Here is a 14236-nt window from a genome sequence, read left to right on the forward strand (position 1 = left end):
TCGGTAGAAGTTGGTGCCCACTTTGATCAGGCACCATTATTTTCTGCTAAAATATACACTGCTTGTTATTTAGTTTACTTTTTCTAATAGAATAAACAATATTATCCCCCATTAAAAAATATTGACCCATCGAAAGTAATATATATTTCCAAGAACATTTTCTCAATTGCAAATCTGGAGAAAATAGAGTGTAATTTATTTGGTTGCATCAATAGTATTATTGGCTTCTTTCAACTTGTAAAGACAGATCTGATTGGGTCTGTTATTTATCTAATGACTGGTTAACTGAAACTGTTTTCTGCATGGAATTTAGCACTGTGTTCTGGCTAGTAGGTTACAATTTTGTTTCAAGTGAACATCTGCTAGGTTATAGGTTGAGCAGAGTATAGGTTGCTGTATCTATGATATGATGGTTGGAATTTCACTGTCTCTTGCAGAGGGTCTGACAGCCACTATTGCCCGAGATAGCTATGTTTTGATCTGTGCAGCTTCATCACCTCTTGTAGGCTTGAAACAATCAGTAAAATGGAGTTGTCAGACGAAAATAATCAACTGAAAATATATAATTGAAACTCAACATCTGCTTTCAACCCCGCAATTCTAATCTTATAATTTTCAGTATTTTATGGTCAATTTAGTGTATATAATAAGTGGACTTGTATGTAAAATCAACTTGTTAACAGCCATGTCAAGTAGTTCAAATGATAGCATTAATTGTAAATGTTTTCCTGTAAATATTCTGCAAGTACTACCATGCAATTTTTGTTACAATCAGTGTTGAAGATAGCTTGTTATGCCATGGAGAATATATTTTACTGAAGACACTATTATACTAGAGACCCGCCGTTTATGTGGTTGCCTCATAATTTATTCACCTTTGGGCAATTGTGAAGGTCCACCAACTTTAATTTTAGGGTCCCCTGCTGCACCCCCTCTTGTTGTCTACTTGTATATAGTTTGTAGCATCACTTGTATATAGTTTGTAGCATCATAGTTTGTAGCATCATTTCATAAAATGTATGTACTTTGCATAGAATACTTGAGTGGCTTTGGAACCATACTCGAAGTAAGAAGGGTACAGTTATGCAAAGCAACATAAGAAAACTATTTCAGTCCAATGACAGGAGTGATTTAAGACATTGACAAATGTTCCCCACTGACAGTAGTGCTTGAATAAAGGAGATCTAGTGTCAAGCAATGATGCAGCTATAATTTATCTGTTCAAGCTTGAGAAGTTGCAAATAGGCTTTCACCCAGCAGTTCATGTTCTCAAGAGTGGAGGTACATCCTGGCTATGGAAGCTTTAATGGTGGGCAATTAAGCAGTTTCTAAAGCTTCATAAAAGCTTTTATCCCTTTTGGTAGGATAGCAGAAAAAGATCAGCATATGAGGGCAGTAGCAAAATGGGGCAGAAAGTGAATGATTAGCTACTGTACCTAATAAGTGATAAGGAGGAGATTCAGTAAGGTTTCACATCCCTAAGTGGTTGAGGTAGGGCAGGTGATATTGTAGAAGTTTAGGACAATGGAGGCATGGCATTCTCCAGGGTATCTTATGTAGATCATTGCATAAAACAGCAACCAAGCCCCAATGACCTTCAGGGCCCAATCTGCATAATTAAAGAAGGACCATTTCAGGTAATGCAGACTTCCCTCTTATATGTTTGGTGGGATAATCCAAAAGTACAAGATGACAGTAGGATGTCAATAGACAAGGGCATAGTTTAGTTTAGAGATACAGCGCGGAAACAGGCCCTTCGGCCCACTGTGTCTGCACCAATCCCCGCACATTAACACTATCCTACATGAACTAGGGACAATTTACACTTATACCGAGCCAATTAACCTACAAACCTGCATGTCTTTGGAGTGTGGGAGGAAACTGAAGATCTCGGAGAAAACCCACGCAGTCACAGAGAGAAAGTACAAACTCTGTAAAGATAGCACCCGTAGTCGGGATCGAACCTGGATCTCTGGCGCTGCAAGCGCTGTAAGGCAGCAACTCTACCGCTGCACCACTTTAAGATTAGAGGGGCTAAATTTAAAGGAGATGTGCAGGGCAAGTTTTATTACACTGGGAGGTGAGTGCCCGGGGTGGTGGATGAGGCAGGTACAAAAGTGGCATTTAAGAGATTTTTGGATAGGCACATGGAAATACAAGGAACGGAGGATTATTGATTATATGAGGCAGATAAGAATTGGTCTTGGCATCATGTTTGGCACAGACATTGTGGTTCAAAGGGCCTGTGCTGTGTTATTCTATTTTCTCTGTGAAGTCCCAAGGTGTTGTTAACTAGTTGCCCATCCAGCTGTCCTTGTTGAAAGGTTGTAAAATCTTTCATCAGTTTGTAGCAAAAACAGATGCAGAAACCTAAATATTGCTGTAAATTAATGCTGATGGAAGGGTGCAATAACATTTAACCTTTGTAGAATTGCAGATGCAGTTCACCTTTGTTTAGTTTAGTTTAGAGATACAGCATGGAAACAGGCCCTACGGCCCACTGAGTCCGTGCCGACCAATGATCACCTGTACACTAGTTTTGTGTTATCTCAGTTTCGCATCAGACACACTAGGGAGAATTTATGGAAGCCAATTAACCTGCAAATTTGCACGTCTTTGGAATGTGGGAAGAAACTAGAAAACCCATGCGGTCACAGGGATGCATCACAACTGCTCTCCCCAAGACCGCAAGCAATTGCAGAGAGATACACATGCAGTCTATGCTGACTCACAAGCAATCATATTCCCCAGGAATATTCTCTGTAATCTCCCCACATTCCCATAAATTCTCCCCAGATTCTTCCACTCAGCTGGACATAAGATACAACTTACCATGGCCAATCAACGCACCAATCTTCATGTGTTTGGGACGAGGGAGAGATGGGTACCCAGAGGCACAGAGAGAACATGCAAATTCTGCACACGTACCATTAAACATCAGTAACCCAGGTTATTTGAGCTACGAGGCAGCAATAATCATGCTGAATTACAATGCCATCCACATTTGGGTTTTTCCAAGTTCCAAGAAGATTATATCCCAACAATTAAACATTTTAAACCAAGCTTCACAATGTTCAATCTATTTTCTAAATGTTAAGATTAAATATATTTTGGATATTTACTCACTGTAAATACTGGTATTTATTTAAGCAAATGATTTTGCTAACCATTAATTTTAATGGATTGTGGGGTGCTGTGCCCATAAGAAGGATCTTTCATTGCTTCATGTCACCTCAAAGCACTTTACACCTAATAAGGTTTTCTAAAGTGCTGTCACCAGAATAAATACAATTAATTTGCATACAATAAACATTCAGAAATTGTTTGTTCAGAATATTTTTGATATTGATTCAGGGAAAGATGTCAGGTCTCCAGGTCTAACTACCCTGTTTCTCTTCAAAATAGTCCCATATGATTTCTGACATCCCCTGAAAAGACAGTCTTAGCTTAGCAGGGAATGGAGGAATATGGATCACGTGCAGGCAGAGGAGGTTAGTTTAACCTGACACCATGTTCAGCACGAACATTGTAGGCTGAAGGGCCTTTTCCTGTGCACCTCTGGCAATGGCAGCCCTCTCCCATAAATGTATTGAAACTCTGGCCGACTAATTCAAAGGCAAGGGTGTAATTTAGTAATCCCTCTCTGACACCTCCAGCTTCAATAGTTATGCAAAAATATCTAAAGAGGATTTTAATTTTACCCACTTGGGCATCTTGTTTGTTTGAGCTTGTTTGTTAAGAACATTGTCATCCTGTAGTATTGTTTCTCTCTGACCAGGCATGTAAGAGAGACACCTGCATAACTTGGAGTGGTCCATCTTTAAATATGCATATTGGGTTCTGAAGATCATTGAGCCTTGGTTGTAATGGCCCATGGGTTACCATCTTGGTTAACCTCCACCCAATCACATACTGAGCACTGATCATTACTCCCTTGCTTTGCTTTCACTTTGCTTTCACCCATCAGTTTTGGTTGCAGGACAGATGGCATTAAGCATACATGACCTGAGAATTGAAGTCCTGCGTGCCTCATTCAATCATAGATGGAACGAGGTGTAGTTCACATTGGCCCCTAGCAGCCTAGCAACTATACCAAGTTACAATTGGGCATTTGCTGTCAATTGGTGAAGAGGCAACAATTTTAGGATAAGAAATATTAAAAAATAAGAAATTGTGAAGTCAAATAAGATGACATTTACAAGTGAAGCATTTCCCTCATTAAATGCTGCATCTTTTATTTTGCTGTAGATTAGTTTGAAGCACAGAATGGGATTTAAGTCATTAATAGGAAATTCTGTGAACATTGGCTACTCAGTGGACGATTTATTTACTTTGACTTTTAAAGGTAATATAAGATGCAAATTGCAACTACAAAGGAGCATTTGCATAAAGAATAGATTCCTGCAGTACTTTGCTTGTCTCTTTCAGAATGTTCCTAAGTATTTTACAGCCAATAAAATACATTTTAAATGTAGTTAATGTTGTAACAACTAAAATATCGACAGCAAGCTCTCTCAAACGTCGTTCTGAGAACAACTCCAATATATTTTTGGTGATGTTGATTTGAGGGAACTTAAAGGTAATACAAATTCACATTTGCTTTTCCTCCATTTACCAACTTACCAGAACTGTACTCAAGTTGTCATAGCTTTATTTATTCAGGAGGTTGGTGTCATTGGCAAGCATCAATAACCCATCCCCAAATGCATTGATTAATGGTCAATCGTTACAGTTCACACAGTTCAGTTAAGTATTGCCATACCTAACTAAGCACAATCCCCTATTAGTACAAAGTACATCGAAATTTTCCACTGAGATTGCATGCAACAGTTGCCAGGTTTGGTGCTATTTTCAAAGTCCAGTCCGGTCCGTGTGCTAGGTCTTCCGGTGCCCGATTCAGGTGAGCCCAAGGCTGCTCGAGGGCCTCCAGCCGTCACCTCCGTCTGGATCGTCCACTGAACCGTCGTCCCTTTCCTCACCCGACCATCTTCAGTCTTTGTACCCTGGGAGTGCCTCCCGCAGCTCACCTTGAGGGGGCAGAAGGTAAGATCCCAGTTCATTCTATTACTGGCCCTTGCTCTCGTGACCACTGTCAATAACATCCTCCATCCTTGAAGTCCATCACTTGAGAAGGCGGTGGTGAGCTGCCACCTTGAACCACTGCAGTGCCTCTGGTCAAGGTACTCCTGCAGGGAAGGACATTCCAAGATTTAGACTTAACAACAATGAAGGACCAGCGATGTTTCCAAGTTGGGTATTTGTGCAATTTGGAGGGGGAGCTGTAGGTGTTTGTAGTTCATGTGTTTTCAACCTTTGTTGTTCTTAGTGACAGAGGTCCAGGTCTAGGAGGTGCTTTTGGAGTAGCCTGGGTAAATAACTTTAACACTGTGCAAATGTGTCCACTCACAACCTCTTGGGGACAATTGTATAAGAAGACAGTGCACAAGAGCAATACATTTGTGTAAAAATACTTTAAATTAGATTTGAAAAGATTTCTGTGGTTCAGCAAGTACTCAGATTGTGTGTATGGGATCTACAATATGTAAGGGGACTACATTGGGACCGTTCTCATTGCATCCATTCGGCCCCCAGTAGGGACAATTGGGACAATTTACCTACTGGGACACACCACAGACAATTTACAGTGGCCAATTAACCCACAAACATTTAGATGTGGGAGAAAACCGGTCCACCTGGAGGAAATTCACACTGTCACAGGGAGAACGTGCAAACTCCACACAGACAGTACCTGAAGTTAGGATTGAACTCAGGTCTTTGTCGCTGTGAGGTAATGTTGTAGTCTGTGGCCTTTTAGAAAAAAACAGGCAGACAACCGAATTCGTTTAACCTCTTTATTCTACTCACCCAGGTGGGAGAGAGTCTAGAAACCGAAGCGTTTAGAAACGCTTAGGAAGCTAATGTAGTCTCTCTCCCCGAATGCTAACAATTACACATATTTATACCCGAAATACATGTGCCAGTACATTTCCTGTTGCTACCTTATATGGCAAGTTTTACAATGTCCTATAAATCTTTGTGTCTTTCGGGACCTCCGTGTCCGTTGTGTCCATCGTGACCTCTTCTTTCTTGGGAACAAAGGGCAGTCCATATGGCAAGTTGTTCTTCTTAACACTTCAAAGGATGGCTAACCATCAAAGCCTTAAAGCCAGTTGCCCATATCAAAGGATACCCTTAGCCATAAACAGGATGTCCTGGCAACATAATCGAGCTGGAGCTTTTACACCTTTTTTACACCCCTGCAATAAAACCCACATGGCTACGCTGAATTTGAGCCCTTACATCCCCTCTTTGATTATACTATAATCACAGTCTTTTAAAGTGGTTGATTGACAAATATTTGGCATATACATGGACCGAAGCAATAACAGATTAACAGAATCACAACAATTAACGCAATGATACTGCCATAATGGAGAATTGGCCCCCACAAATATCCTAAACCAAACCAATCCCATCCTGAAGCATTAATTCGATCTTGGGCTAAATCTGCCCCTATTTTCTTAGTCAAGTCAAGTCAATTTTATTTGTATAACACATCTAAAAACAACCCACATTGACCAAAGCGCTGTACATCAGTTCAGGTACTAAGAACAAACATACAATGGCACACAAACATAACAGCACATACATAAACAGTTCACAGCACCCCCTCAGAGGGCTCAAACGCTAAATGCTCTTTCTATAACCTCCTTCACATGCCCCGCGATATTGGTGATATTAGAGGATACATCTGGTACAAATGTACAACATTCTTGCCCTATCATAGCAGAGGTACCCCCTCTCTCGGCTAGCAGGAAATCTAGAGCCATACGATTCTGGAGAGCGACAAGACGCAGGGCTATCATTTCAGTTGTTAACTGGCCTATTTGTTCCTGAGTCTCGTACAGTCCATCAGCGGTACAATTTGCTAATTGTTCCAGGGCACTAGCTAAGTTTCAAATTTCAGTTCCCGCCCGAGCGGTTCCCCATCTCGGGAATATTAGCCACCAAAACCCCTCAAACTCCAATACAGCTCGTTTAGAGCTCCACTCTGGATGCTGTAGAGGATGATTTATGATTCGTAAATGTGGGATTACAAAAGCTAGATAACAGCACCCTGTCCAGGTCTCATAAGATCCCTGATCATACCGTGGCGAAAGTCCTGGTAACCAGACATATGCTCAGCTCCCACATATTAAGTAAGTTCCATTAAGAGGTCTTGGAGGAACTGCAGTACTGATATGGGTGCATGTGCTGAATCCCACAGACAGGCTAACTTCATTTGGTCTAGATCCCATTCTACAGAAACAAGTTGTATTTATTGGTGTTTCTGGAGAGTCATGAGGAGAATTAACTTGTATCCGGGGCCAATTCTCCTGTGTTTGATTAAGATAGGGTCTCAAGGACCACCTATTAAAACATTAAAATCCATAGTCATCTGGTCGGTTATCATAATCCGTACACCAATTATTGGAGCCAGGGCTCTGTGAGTGATTCAAAAAGAACCGGGCAGACCTGGTGTTCTAAAGCACCAGCTCACCCTCCGAGCAAATGGTTATCGCTCTCAATACTAGGCAGTAAATAAGTCAATAGTAAAGCGTGCACGGAATAGGAGTAAGGAAAGGTGTTATCCATAAAATAGTTCACCATGAAGTTGCTACGCCTGATTAAAAGTTTTGTCAACTTGTAACATGAATTTTAAAATACCTGGACTGAAAGACAAAAACAAAATTCCCATGTAACCTCCAATTTTTCCCAGTCTATTCTTCCCCTCATCTCCTCTCGTAGGGACGACTGATGTAACCCTCGAGTTCGTCTAGATCGACCCTGATACGGCTGCTGCTTCTTACATGGAAAACTAAATTCATCTGTCAGGCATTGGAAATTAAACTGGCACAAAGCATGTCCACAGGGTACAACCCAATAGGCTTGGTCTCTCAATTGTTTAGCTCTGGTCTTATTAAACCGTCCTGAGCAGGGTCCTATTCTTTCTGTCTTCCAGGGTATTAGTATTGTGCCATTGCCTGCTCTGCACATCATCTGATCGTCTTTACATAAATGTCATGAAGTAAATACAGATTAACCACAATCCCATATAGATCTTGAGTGCACTTCCCCTAATAGCGGGAGTAATAATAGCAAAATAGCAACATCAATAGCAAAATCAATCCATCAGCTAAACACATCAACAATAACTAAGCAATACTTATAACTATGTACACATGGCAATTCAATAAAATCAATTTGTAAACCCCAATGTATTTTGGGGTGATACCATGTAGCATTTATTACATCCAACATTCCCCTCTTAACAGCATAGGTAAGAGAGTGCACATAATGCAACAAAACAGGTAAAAGCGCGTTAGGGACACAAACTTTGCCAGAGGCAGTAACCCAAAGCGAGTCAGATTCGCGAGGGGAACACCCATCCTGGCTCCACTGGTGTCTCTCAGCCTCGGGGGCGTCCCCCTGAAGCTGGCAGAATTCCGAAACACTGGGCATAGCGGTAGTTGCAGAAAACTGCTGTTGTTCACCTGAAGAAACTAAAATGGTAGGGGTCAGGGCTTCTGTGCGTGCCAATGTATCAGCCAATGCATTCCCGAAAGAAACGGGATCCTTGGCAGATGTATGCGAATTACATTTAATGACAGCCAAAGTGTTTGGGAACGTTAAAGCTGCCAGTAGATTTCGAACAAACAGGGCATTCTTTTTTTTTTTTTATATATTTTTTTTTTGAAAAGCATATGTACAAATAGAAATAAGAAAAAAAACACATTTGTTACAAAGTTCTTACATAGCTTCAATTTTTAAATTTTTGAAGAGAGAAAGTAAAAATAAAAATAAAAAACTATAAACTTGGGGAGAGAGAATAAGAGGGTTAAAAAAAAAGGATCTAACAATAAAAATTAACGGGAGTAGACCCGGGAGACAATAACCACAGTTGTACATCCAACCCCTAACTCAAGTTTCAACTTTTAATTAAAAAAAATTATTTTAGTCCTGTGCCAAACCCATTTACTTTTCTAAAAATTCAATAAATGGAGACCATATTTTTAAAAATAACTCAGGTTTGTCGATTAAGGCAAACCTTATTTTTTCCAAATGCAGGGTCTCTGTCATTTCCGTAATCCACATTTTAATTGTGGGGGTTATTGGTTTTTTCCAAAATTTAAGTATTAATTTTTTTGCGGTTATTAGACTGTAATCAAGAAAATGTACCTGACTTACTGTAAAATTTGTAGTATGTTCTGATAATCCTAATATAATTAATTTTGGGTCCATATCTAATTTTTTATTAATAACTTTAGAAACTATTTAAAAAATCTCCAACCAGAAGTTTTGCATTTTTATACAAGTTACGAAAATATGAGTTAAATTAGCTTCTTGAAATTGACATTTATCACAAATAGGAGAGATACTCGGAAAAATCCTATTTAATTTCGTCTTCGAATAATGTAATCTATGTATTATTTTAAATTGTATTAAGGAATGTAGTATTCAATGAACATTGATGTATATGTTGTAAACTTTCATCCCATATATCTTGCATTATAAATTGATTCAATTCGTCCTCCCATGCTCGTCTATAAGATTCTGATGACGGAATGTCAGTGTCAAGGAGAGTATTGTAAATAAAGGATATTAATTTATTTGAGTTATAATGTCGATTCAGGCATACATCAAGTGTTTCTGGACCTCTAAACTTATATTCTTGCATGTGTGATTTTACATAATCTCTAAGTTGTAAATATCTAAAATAATTATTAACATGTAATCCATACTTCTGCTGTAAATCCTGAAAAGAAAGAAAAGTTCCCTTATGATAAAGATCTCCCACCCTTTTGATTCCATAACTTTTCCATTGAGCAAAGCCTCTATCTAAGACAGACGGTTTAAAAGAAGGATTATTCGCAATAGGAAGGAAAACAGATAATTTACTCAATTTTAACGTAAGCTTTAATTGTTTCCAGGTACGGATAACACTATGTATAATGGGATTACCTCCATATGTTTTTTTATTTAAATTTATTGGAGCTAAGAGGATCGCACCAATATCGAATGGTAAACAATCCTCTTTCTCCATCTTTAACCAATCCGGTTGTTGATCAGAATCATCCAACCAGCAGGTTATATTTTTAATATTAACCGCCCAATAATAAAATAAAAAGTTAGGTAAAGCAATTCCTCCATTAATTTTAGACTTACATAGATGTCTTTTATTTATTCTATGAGTCTTGTAGTCCCAAATAAAATTAGTAACAATTGAATCAATTTTTAAAAAAAACTTTTTTGGAAGATAGATCGGAATTGCTTGAAATAAGTATAGTAGCTGTGGAAGAAAGATCATCTTTATAGCATTACTACAACCAACTAATGATATAGGGAGTGTTTTCCAAAATTGGATATTTCTGTGTAATTTAGCGAGTAAAGGAGGAAAATTTAATTTAAATAAAGAAGTATATTTCCTAGTCACGTAAATTCCAAGATATTTAAACTTTTCATAGGCAATTTTAAAAGGAAATTGTTGAAGTATGGCTGGATTATGCTCCATTATTGGCATAATTTCACTTTTATACCAGTTAATTCTATAACCTGAAAATGAACCAAATTGAGTTATGAGATTTAATAAATTCGGAATGCTAATTTCTGGCTTTGTAATATATATTAATACATCATCCGCATATAAAGAAATTTTATTGGTTGTATGTTTAGTGTTATAGCCATGAATATCTGAATTTGATCTAATACTCTCAGCAAGTGGTTCTATAATAAGGGCAAATAGAAGTGGTGATAGTGAACATCCTTGTCTACAACCCCTAGCTAAATGAAATTTAGATGACAGCATTTGATTAGTTAATATTCTAGCTGTTGGGGATGTATATAAAAGTTTCACCCATGAACAAAAATTTTGTTGAAATTTTTCCATCACTGAGAAAAGATAGGGCCATTCTACTTGATCAAATGCTTTTTCAGCATCTAGCGAGATGATTGCTAAGTCTTCATTTAGTAGTCTTTTTGAATAAATTATATTAAACAAGCGTCTCAAGTTGAAAAATGAATATCATTTGGCTATAAAGCCTGATTGATCGGGATGTATCAATTTATCTATAACTAGACTTAATCTCTGAGCTAAGATTTTCGCTAATATCTTCTGATCAGTATTTAAAAGAGCTATCGCCCTATACGAACCAGGGTCTTCTGAATCCTTATCTTTTTTAGGAATGAGGATTATTGTTGATTCAGTCAGAGTTTGTGGTAATCTCTGTTGTTTAAAGGCGTGACTATATACAGTTTGCAAACGTGGTGAGATCAAACCACGAAATTTTTTATAAAATTCATTATTTAAGCCATCAGGGCCAGGAGTCTTCCCATTTTTCATGGATTTAATGGTCTCTTCAACGTCTTTCATAGTTATTTCTGCGCCCAGTAAATTTCTATCACTCACATTCAAACCAGGAAGGTTACATTCCTGCAAAAATGTTTGCATCTGCGCAGAAGTATCTGTTATTTTTGATGAATATAATGACTGATAAAATTGCAAAAATCTCTGATTAATATCCTTAGGTAGTTTAAGCAAATCTCCATTTTCTGATCTAATTTTATGAATTGTAGAATCATCTTCTAATTTACGGAGTTGACGTGCTAGCAATTTCTGTGGTTTATCTCCAAATTCAAAATGTTTTTGTTTAGTATATTGAAAAAGCCTTAAAATATGAGCTGAGAGGATATAATTTAACTTATATTTGAGAGCTGCAATTTTATTATGTATTTCAATAGAGGGAGCGATGGCATTTGTTATGTCTAACTGTTTTATCTGACTTTCTAGGTCATTTTGTTCAGCTCGCTTCTTCTTGTTTTGAGACGCTTGAAAAGCAATAATACATCCTCTCACAAACGCTTTAAATGTTTCCCAAAGCAGGGACGCAGGTGTTTCAGGAAGGTCATTTGCATAAAAAAAAGTCTCAAATTGCGATTTAAGATAGTCATAACATGCTTTTTCATTTAAGATTTGCGGATTAAATCTCCAATTAGTCTGTTTCCCCGTTACTCCTTGGAGTTTTACCCTAAATGTTAAAGGGGCATGATCGGATATAATAATATTATGATATTTTGAATTATACGTATAAGGAATAAGTTTGGAGTCCACCAAGAAATAATCAATTCTTGAATAAGTTTTATGCACAGGTGAATAAAATGAATACTCTCGGCCTGAAGGATTATCAATCCTCCAAACATCTTTTTGCACTATTTATATAAGAGTTTAATAATTCACACGACTTAGATTTTGTTTTCCTTTGAGTTGAAGATCTATCCAAATAAGGATCTAATGTACAATTTAAATCTCCTCCAATTATCAAGTTATATTGTCCAAATTCTGGAATGGTATTAAATATTTTTTTAAAAAATAACGGATTATCAAAATTTGGTGCATAGACATTCACCAATATCAATTTTGTAGAATATAGTTCTCCCACTAATATAACATATCTACCTTCAGTGTCGACTATAGAGGAAGTATGTATAAATGGTATACCCTTACGAATTAAAATAGCAACACCTCTTGATTTAAAGGGAAACGATGAGTGAAATACTTTATCAATCCATTTGCCTTTCAGTCTATTATGTGCTACATTTTTTAGATGAGTTTCCTGAAGGAACATTATGTCTGCATCAATAGATTTTAAATGTGAAAGTACTTTACCTCTTTTAATTGGTTCATTAACACCCTTGACATTCCAACTACAAAATGTAATACCTTTACCCCCTGTTTTCCTAATAGAATCTTGCATCTTAACCGATAAATAGTCTATAATAAAGCAAATGGTCTGGCACCCGGACTACAACATTTTTCTTGAATGAAGGGTGGATGATCTTTTGTACAACGTAGAGTGCTTCCCGGAAATATCTCCCAAAAGTATATAATTTCTGAAAAGTGACATAATAATAACAGATAAATCTAAAAAAAAAATCAATATATAAAAGGTTAAAAGAGTGCAGGAAAGAAGAAGAGACAACTAAAACTACAACTACAATTAGTGCAGTTAGTGTTAGCCACCCTAAGGTGGCAAAAAATCTAAGGACTTCCGTGAGATGTAAAAAAAAAATAATACTAGCTCCGTTTTTTAACAAAGTTATTGTTTGTTTTGTTTTTTTTAAAAAGAGAGATAAACGGGGCAGGCCCGAAACTAATTAGTCTATAATAAATCGATTTTTCTATCTAAGGTGTATTAATTAAGTATTCAAAGTAAAGTTTACATAAATCAAATATTACTTATACTTCTTATTAGTAATGATTAATAAAAATATATATGTTTTTTAATTAATAATTATTAGTTACGGTTAATATTCGTATAGTATATACACTAAACTTAAATCTTTGAATTTTAATATTTTTAAAGTCCAATTAGGTGTCTGCCAATTAAGATAGCCGTGAAATCATAATCAATCCTTCAGCGACCTTTCGATCTCCCGAGCAAATTCCAGTGCTTTATTATGATCAGTAAAAAAGGATTCATTTTGATTGTAGGTCACTCGAAGTTTTGCTGGATACAACATACCAAATCTGAGCGCTGGGATCTTCCTGAGAATAGATCTTGTCTCATTAAACAGTGCTCTTTTCTTAACCACCTCAGAGGGGTAATCTCTGAAGATGCGAATCTCATCGCCTTTGAATGATAAAGCTCTGTTACTAGCAATTCTTGACAGCATATCTTCTAAAACGTGAGCATTATGCACCCTCAGAATCAAATGCCTTGGAGGCGCATTAGCACCTGGCCGTGCTCTCAGTGCTCTATGGGCTCGATCCAGCAAGGGCTTTGAATCCATTTTCAAAACTTCTTGTAATAACTCAGTAGTAAAATCACGAAGGTTTTTATCTTTTTCTTTGCCTTCTTTAACTCCAAGGATTCTTAAATTTTGTCGTTTTGAATGACCCTCTAGGTCAATACATTTTTCGGTTAATCTCATCAATAAATCAGAAAAACGCTGAGTCTCCGACAATACTACTTTTGTAGTTTCAGCACTCGTCTCGGCTAAAGTTTCCAACTCACCTATAGCCTCATCATGTTGTTCTATTGACGCCGTGATGTGGTTCAGCTTACCGGAAAAATCAGAGTCCAACTTTTGTAACTTGGAGGTTACTTCCTCCATGTGTTCATTCATAATTACACACATTTCAGCCTTTGATTTATCCAACTGATCCTTAATAGTAGATAGTATTTCCCCCTTCATTCCT

At 37.4% G+C, this 14236-nt stretch overlaps 1 protein-coding gene across 2 annotated transcripts in view; it reads left to right on the forward strand.

Annotated features, from left to right (window-relative positions):
* The first annotated feature begins 4828 nt into the window (after positions 1 to 4828).
* The window catches only part of LOC144595959 (cytoplasmic dynein 1 intermediate chain 2-like), a 161395-nt gene continuing 151987 nt past the window's right edge, over positions 4829 to 14236 (forward strand). For both annotated transcript variants that reach the window (XM_078403941.1, XM_078403943.1), the window contains exon 1: positions 4829 to 5043. The gene's annotated coding sequence lies outside the window, so the exon portion shown is untranslated. The remainder of the gene's footprint in view (positions 5044 to 14236) is intronic.

This window comes from Rhinoraja longicauda, chromosome 8 (genome assembly GCF_053455715.1).
Source record: "Rhinoraja longicauda isolate Sanriku21f chromosome 8, sRhiLon1.1, whole genome shotgun sequence".
Classification (NCBI taxonomy): Eukaryota; Metazoa; Chordata; class Chondrichthyes; order Rajiformes; family Arhynchobatidae; genus Rhinoraja; species Rhinoraja longicauda.